Source organism: Cibotium barometz, chromosome 32 (genome assembly GCF_041138505.1).
Source record: "Cibotium barometz isolate CiBa-2024 chromosome 32, ASM4113850v1, whole genome shotgun sequence".
Taxonomy (NCBI): domain Eukaryota; kingdom Viridiplantae; phylum Streptophyta; class Polypodiopsida; order Cyatheales; family Cibotiaceae; genus Cibotium; species Cibotium barometz.
The window spans coordinates 43,860,192-43,868,706 of NC_141077.1; positions in this window are offsets into that span (position 1 = coordinate 43,860,192).

An 8,515-nucleotide genomic window follows, 5' to 3' on the forward strand; every position below is an offset into this window, starting at 1 on the left:
ATTTTGGCTGCGTTTTGGCCGTCCGTTTGACCACTACAAGGTGTTTTCAGACACTTTTGAAAAATTTCGGTTTGGAACTATTTTTGTCCGAACTCTGGTTATTTGCAGTGCAACAGTGCATTTTGGGTTTCTAGACAGAGATTGCATATATATATATTGCGGGTGTATGTACATATACTCTAGTCATGTGTTATGACATGCAAATTGTACAGAAGTACCGCAAGAAGGGGCTACTACAGATATTGTTGTGTTGTAGGTTGCATACATAATTTTTTTGTTTGCAGTTTTTTGGTTGTTGTAAAGCAAAGATATCTAATAATATCAACCATATTGTAAGTGAGAATCTTGACAAGAATAACTTCCATACGTGGAAGTTCAGAATGACAAATTTCTTGATGGGAAAAGGATTTTGGGACTATGTTGAAAGAGACAATGAGGAGCCTCTAGAATTTCTTGACGAAGAGAACGTAGCTCCACCAGAGATAAAGGCATTGAAAGACTAGAACCAGGATGCAAGAAAAGTCATGTATTGGCTTTCAACAATCAGTGTAACAAACACTATGATAGAGCATATATAGGATGCTAACACTCCTAACAGTTGCATGATAAAACTTGGTAAAGATGTTCTAAACAAACACAAAGGTAAGGAAAATGCAGCTAAAACAAGAGCTACATATATAGGAACATGTCTATCAATGAGTATACATTGAAGATCAAGGGAATTGTCAAATCCCTTGGATATAATAATGTCGCAATGGAAGACGATGACTTGGTGAGTGTATGTTTGAATAGGCTTGGCAAAGAATACAAGCTATTCAAGACCTCTATTGCTATAAGAGAGAATGTTCCCAACTTTTGGGATTTGGTATCTATGTTAATCATAGAAGAGAAGTCTTTGGATGAAGATTGTTCCTCCCAAAGCAAGAACACTTCATAATAGGTCTTCTACTCAAGTAGAGGTAGAGGTAGAGATCACGATGCCAAGGCCAAGTGGTGGTAGTTTTGGAAATCAAAGGTATGGACATAGCAATAGTCCAATGATTCACAAACAACAAACACACATTAGGTGGAAGAGAGTAGTCTCAAGGTAGGGGGAGCGAAAGAGGATGATGTAATGGAAAAATTGGGCAAAGAAAGTAATCGAGAAGATGAGTTTCAAAGGATTTCTTTTATGAACCAGGTTACTTTGCAGTAGAATGCCATAAGAGGCAAAGTGACATAAAAAGTGGTAAGTTGCAGTGAAACAATTATGCATCTTTTCAAGCAAACAGGTTGAAGATAGATGTGAACATTTGTTTGTTATATGCAACACATGTTAAATCTAGTGATTGTAGATGTATCCACAAACGGTGATGATGTATGGTATGTGGATTCGCGAGCCTCTAACCACATGACTTGTCATAGTTTAGAGATGTCAAAAATCTAGAAAAACTAGGTTATGTAGAGACGGGGGATGACACGGCTCATCCTATTGCTCATTGAGAATGTGTCATTGGCTACGCAAGATGGCAAGATGAGGTACTTGGCTAATGTTCTTCATGTGCCTAACATAACAAAGAAGTTGATTTCTGTTGGGCAGATGGTGGTTGATCATGGTTTGCAGCAGCAGGTATGCTTTAACCTTGAGGGCTACTATGTTGAGGAATTTAAAAACAAATGTTGTTTGGTTTCAAAGGAAAAAAGAGTGGGCATAATGTTTACTTTGGATGTAAGCATGCCTGAGGTGAAAGCTACTATGTTTGCACAAGGTGTAAGTGTTGTGGTCAATATAGGTATCTAGCACAAACGTATTGCTCATGTGAATGAGTAGTGATTGAAGTCTATGCAGAATTTAGAGCTTGTTAGGTTTGCCAAAGTCTAAGGTGGATGAAACGCATAAAGTATATGAAGCATGTCAATTTGAAAAGTAAACAAAGAATGTACTTTCACATGATAGAAACATAAGTAAGAGAGCACTTGATGTGGTGCACTCAAACAAAGGCGGCATCAATGGGAGGATGTTGTTACTTGTATCTTTCATTGATGACCACATAAGGAAGGTGTGGATCTATTTCATGAAAGAGAAAAGTGAAGTGTTCTCTCACTTTTAGAATTATAGAATGTTGGTTGAAAACCAAAGAGAAAGCAAATAGGTTTGTAGATTACGTATCTAAGGCAGAATGGAGGGGGGCAGAGTACATCTCCAACGAGTCTTGTGATTACTTAAGAAAGATGGAATTCAGAGGCAATTCACATGCAGGTACACTCCGTAGAAAAATGGCGATGTTGAGAGGAACTAACTTATGTATTGATGAAATAGCAAGTTTGCAATCTGTAGGATTCATATTAGAGGCAGGTGCAGTTATCCCAATGACACTGACAGCTAGGGGGGGCACTACTATCGCACCAAGAGTCCCGAGCTTTATTTAAGAAAAGTATAGGGATGGCAAGATAGTGCGCTAGAGAAGCAAGCTAACTAAAGAGTTGTATGAGAACATTGAGAAAGGTTGGTCTGTTGTTGCAGTTGAGATCCTAAGGGAGGCAATTATCCTTTGTAATGAGACACATTTTCTATGTCAGCACAGGGGGTCAAAGGTGAACGGTGTGAATTACTCAGTCACAATTTCTAAATTCCCAAGGCGTTCATGTGCATACTTCCAGAGAAGAGAGAGGCTAAGCACTCGGTTTACTTGCCTTGCAAGCACCTCTACTATGTTTTCGTACAAGTGCTGAACTTGGATGCTACTGCTCATGATTTCATGCATCAGCAAGCACTCACAAAAGTTCAATTGTTTCAAGCTTTGTCGGGGCGTCGATATCCCACAACTACTGAAATTGCCTAGCTACTTCTTCGTCAATGCTACATGCCTTTAACTTTTTGGTAGGAGCATCTCCAAATGATAAGTTTGGTCCTCTGAGTTGTGCCTATGTGAAACATCTTTTGATATTTTCATGTAGCTAGTTCTAATGTTTTGGTGGGGTTTTGATATTATGGTTGATCGATGTAGCTACTTGGGATAATGTGGTGTCTATAGTTATCCTTAGATAACTTGTGCTTCTCTTTTTAATAGTCTACTTATATTTCGAGATGAATAGTGTTATGTTGATCAAGTTTTTTACAATTGCTCGGGTTTAGTGTCTCGCTCATTCTCGCTTGCTCGTGAAATGGCTATCCCTAGTGCAAAGATAGAGAGACTATATACATGCTTTACACTGAAGCCATCTTTCAAGCACATGCACAACTATTTACTAATGCCAAATTCTTAAGAAAAGTGTTGTTGTGAAGTGGGCTAGGGCTCACGGTTGTGTAGGACCAGCCTCTTCACAAATGCATCCCCCGATAAACCCACAAGGATCTTGGGGCGACCTGTGGATTATAGTTTCTTCCGATGTCTTCTCATCATAGAAGGGAAAAATATGTTTGAGGAGACAGTAGCCACTATCCGGATATGTGTGGTTCACTCCATACCCTCTACGCTAGAAAATGCCGCGATGATCTTCTCTCTCCCCTTGAGTGGATCCCTAGGGACGGAGTGGGACTTTGAGTCGGTGATTGCCACCATGCAGGGATAAGCAGTTGAGCTCTCTCACCATCTTCACGACCTTTGCATCATCGATGTACTCACCCACCTATGGGGCCACTGGCTAGGATGGAGTTGGGAGGATCAGCCCCCACAAAGATTAGGATGGGGAGATGGTGGCCTCCAGCATGGAGGTGTGTTAATGCATATTTTCAGTCGCGCAGTACCCCTTCCCTCTAAGCTAGTACCCCTCCCCTCTTCTTAGAGGTACCTCCATTCTGATCGATGGAGTTTGGAGTATGCATACTCTCGCACTCTCGGACAAAGTGGCATCACATGGAGGACAGGATCCGCGCCCACTTGGTGTGGAACGAATTGTGATTATTCACCCAAGACTCTTCGAGTGGAGGGCAGCTACACTAGTTTTGTCTCCCATAGAGATTGATATGCAGATTGTCTCTCATGGAACATTCAGGGTTTAGGGGGGCCACAGTGCTTTCATAGACAAGGTATCCTTAGAGGAGAGCTGCAGAGAGCTTTAGTTCTTGGACCTATCGACATTCTTTTCTTCTAGGTGAACCACCTTTCCGAGGGGCGCACCCGCTGATGTGGAAAGATCTTACCTGACATGAGTCACACTTTTTGGTCTCCATCCTTTGGCCCATCAAGGACACAGGGAGGATTTTGTATTTCTATCAGTGAGCAGCGTTTTCCAGCAGTGATGCAGGCTCAGGAGTCATAGTTCCGAGGTGAGCATAGTGGGTTACCATTGGATTGCGTTGGCTTCCTCAATGTGTATGCCCCAAACTTCGCTGGCAAGTAGAGCCCTCTTTTGGAGCACAGACTGGCAAGCCCTTCCCCAGGCAGAATTTTGGTGCATGGGTGGAGATTTTAACATGATAGAGGCAGCAAAGAGGACACACTTGGAAGAGGCACAACCACAGTCTCAGGAGCAGAGTACTCTACCTGGGAGGAGATGATACTTGCACTTAGGGGACAAGACTCTTGTCATCTTAAAGAGTTTGTACATAGCCCTGGGAGCCTTAGCTTCTCGCACGATCGGATAGGAGCACCGGTCCCAATCTTTCTAGACTAGACAGGTTTTAGGTTGATGAGTGGGCTTGTGGTCGTGGAGGCATAATTGGCAAGCTTGGGAGAAGGCACTACATTCTTAGATCACGCCTTGGTTATTTTGTCCTTGGAGAACCCCTAGAGAAAGGACATACATGTGAGTTCTAGGATTCTGGATAGCCTTATCCCTAGGACCCTGATATTTACAACAGGATAGAGCAGATATGGGCGGGACTGGACTTTTGTTTTAGGATTTGCTGCGCATGCACAATGGATGTGGCCCTAGGGGAGATCAATAGTTTTTTATAATAGGTATTCCCAGAGAAGATTGGAGGGATTTTGGGAGGAGAAGGAGAGGAGTCTGATGAGGGGTATGGCTTCTCTATAATGGCTTTAGGAGAGTTCCCCTAATAGCCCGTGGATGGAGAGTTAGGTAGCTGCTACTCGCATGGAGATTAGATCCGTCGAGGAGAGGACAGTGGAGTTCAGGTATACCATACTAGAGCTTCCTTTTGGACCAAGTCTGGCGACAGAGTCACATGATATTTCTTCAAGATAGTTGGCCCCCACCATAGGAGGAGAGACGACATTCATAGGCTGCATGGCCAGGATGGAGCTATTGTTTCTAATCCCCCCCATGTGAGAGACATCGCCACGGACTTTTTTCGATCTTTTCTCACTCCTGCCCCATTATCCCCACAAGTGATGGATGCGCGTGAGAGAGTTTGGTGGCACATAAGAGAGGTGGTTCCCCCCTCTCTCCGGGCCTTCATATTGATTTCATTTTTCTGCTGATATGAGGAGCTAGCGGAGGCATTGACTGCACTTCCTAGGGGCAAATTCCTAGGGACAGACGGGCTCCCAGTCTCTATTTCTTTGTCATTAGGACCTCATGGAAGGTAGTCTTTGTGCCGCCTTCAATGAGATTATGTTTACTAGTGCCATGCCAGAGAGGTTCTCAGAGGGTTTGATTCACTTGATTCCCAAGGAAGGTGGTGACAGATTGGAGATCTGGTAGTGCCAAAAGTGGCACTCTTCTAGGCAATGCCTATAAGATCCTGGCCAGTGCCATCACCAGTAGTAAGCGACTTCAGCCTTTTCTCCTCGATTTGATTCATGACACTTAGACAGGATTTGTTCAGGATCAGAGCATTTTGGACAACATCTTCACCTTCTGGGAGGCGACCACTTCGGCCAGGATGCGACAACAAGACCTCGTAGTGCTTCTTCTCGACTTTGAGGAAGCCTATGATAGGGTGGATTGGAGCTTTCTGGAGGGCACAATGAACCGGATGGGGTTTCCCATGGAGTGGATTCGTGGGGTATCAGGACTTTACTTAGCCTCGCATAGCCAGGTTCTCATTCAGGGAGCTTGTGGTGATAGATTTCCCCTCTCTCGCTTGGTTTGGCACGGTTGTCCTCTAGCACCTTACCTCTTCCTATTTGTTGCCGAGGCCATGAGTTGTTTTCACTCAGCCCTGGAGGCCGTGCTTCAGAGACTATGTATCCCCTTCCGCACTTAGTAGGAGCTGGATAGTCAATAATATTTTTTTAACATTTTGTGATGTAGAAGCTTCACCATCAATCACCATGTCTCGTGTGATAGGGTTTCTCTTTGGGATTTAGACGTGTGGATGTGGTGGTGAAGGTTCCCTTACAATAGTCTTCTCTTTTTTGGAATTTGAGCTACTGAATCTTTTGTCCATCACACGGAGGAGACTTGGGCATTTATAAGCGGTGGTAGTGAGGCTAGTGGTATACATTTATGTTTTGGTATCCAAGTACAATGGTTACCCTCATAACAGCCTTGAGCTTTCAATAAGCATTTGGGTATCCATTTTTGGATAACTGGTAATTTGGATTTCTTGCGCTGAATATTATGTTATTTTAAGGCCTTCTTTGCTTCGTTAGTTGGATAAATCTTGGGAACCCATTTCAAGGTAGATTTGGGTTGCCACTTTTTAGTCTACATATCTACTCATCCTTCTGACATAGAGGTGTTTGCCGTGTGGAGGTAAAAGAATCGAGAGTTCCTTGAATAGTGGAGGGGGTTTCCTTAGATTTTGTGGATGTTGAAGCTTTCTCCTCTCGACAAGAGTGAGGTGGCAGGGGTTTATGAGTAAAAAAATGTTCAGTTGTGGCTTTACTCATAGAGACACACCCAATTGACCAGTCAATCATATAGCCAGCAACCTTCATTCATGAGTGACCAATTGTTGCCAATTCATGTAATGTTCTAGCAGGCATAACTAGGAAGTCTCCCACCAGGTACTTGTTGCCATAATAATGTCTCCATTTGTAGTAACCCAAGAACCTTGGTATTCCTACCATGGATACCCTTCACCTTTAAAGAGGTATCTATGAGTAGGGATTTTCCTAATTATTATGGGCTACCACACCTCCCAAGAGGGAACTCCACACATCCACAGTCGGAAGAAACAATAGGCAACAACTCTCGTTGGGTACTTACCAGTGCTTTGAGCTCACGTCCCTTGAGGCTCTCCAAGCTCGCTTTTGGAAGCTCTACTCCTCCAATCTCCACCTCCACATTGTTACCACATAGTCGCTCACACCACAATACAAGGCAATATTTCTCTCATTCTCCCACACACATGCATAGAAGAGGAACATGCACTAAAGTACACTCTCTCGCACACACACAAGACAAAGCAAGAGCTTTCATAGCACAAAGGGGGATTGTGTGTTTCCATTATGAGAAAATTCCTTTCATAAAAATGGCCCTTATTCATACTTGGGTGCCCAAAACTTACTACCTAAAGCCTTGGCTTGTCAGTATCTCTCATAATGTACAACCTTTATAGTGTCCATAACACTTATTAATGTCCTCAAATGGAGGAGCATCTTTATTAATCCAAAATGGGATTAACATCTCCCCTACCTGATGTAGGTTCTGTCCTCACATAACCTTTACCTAGGTCGAAAGACTAGGTCGTCGAACTCGTGTCGATAGAAGTTACAGTGCGATTGAACCTTTTTTAGGGTTCTTTAGAATACTGAGTGTGATGTCTAGAACCCAGTGTCGACCATGTCTTCTAATTCTACATGCATGTAACTTGGTAGACACCTAAGGCGATGATAATAAAGCATCATTCCATGCTCATTTGAGCCTTTGTTCATGTTGAAGCATAACTATTTTGCCTCATGTTCATCGTACCTTTCCTTTGGTTGATCGATAATGGTTGATCGATAAGAACTATGATCAACTTCAAAAATCTGATGACAACCACTATGTCGGGATCTTGTATTCTACGCCATGCTCTTATCCATGTCATCGTTTGAGTTCTTTGATAGGTAATATCTTTAAATATTGATGGCGAGAATTGAGGGAAGTTATAGCAAACGTGGGAATCCCGTTGCTTTTCCTTGTGGAACTATAAATGTGGAACTATAAAGGAGTGAGCCGCCTTTTGATTGGCATATATAGAGGATATACTACTTGTTTTGGTGGGGAGCACTGGTACTGAAGGCTGTACTTTGGCATTCCTTTCTCCAATCAGGCTATATGCCAAAGTCCAAGAGGCAGGGGTTGGTATCATCTGTAACTATTGTTGTGTATCCACCCTGTGTATGTACTGGTGGATGCTACTTGCGCCACTTGTGGAAACAATAACTTATCATAAATGTTACGATGTGGATTTCCAGCAGGTTGGCCAAGTGGGGGTTTTCCAGTTTGGTGTGCCTCGCCACATTTTCTCGCAATGTGCCTTTGCCTCCCATTAGTAGCATCTCCACTAATTCGGGCATTGGGGCTCATAGAGGATATGGCACAAATGGTGGTTCCATGGTCAAGTAGGCCTTTGGCAAGATTCGTCTTGTTGGCTCAAAGGGTGTAATCTACATCAGCACTTTGAACATCAATTTGGGCTTTAGGAGGATACTTCCTGCTCAGATGAGGCCCTCATATTCTGCAGCACTGATAAAGA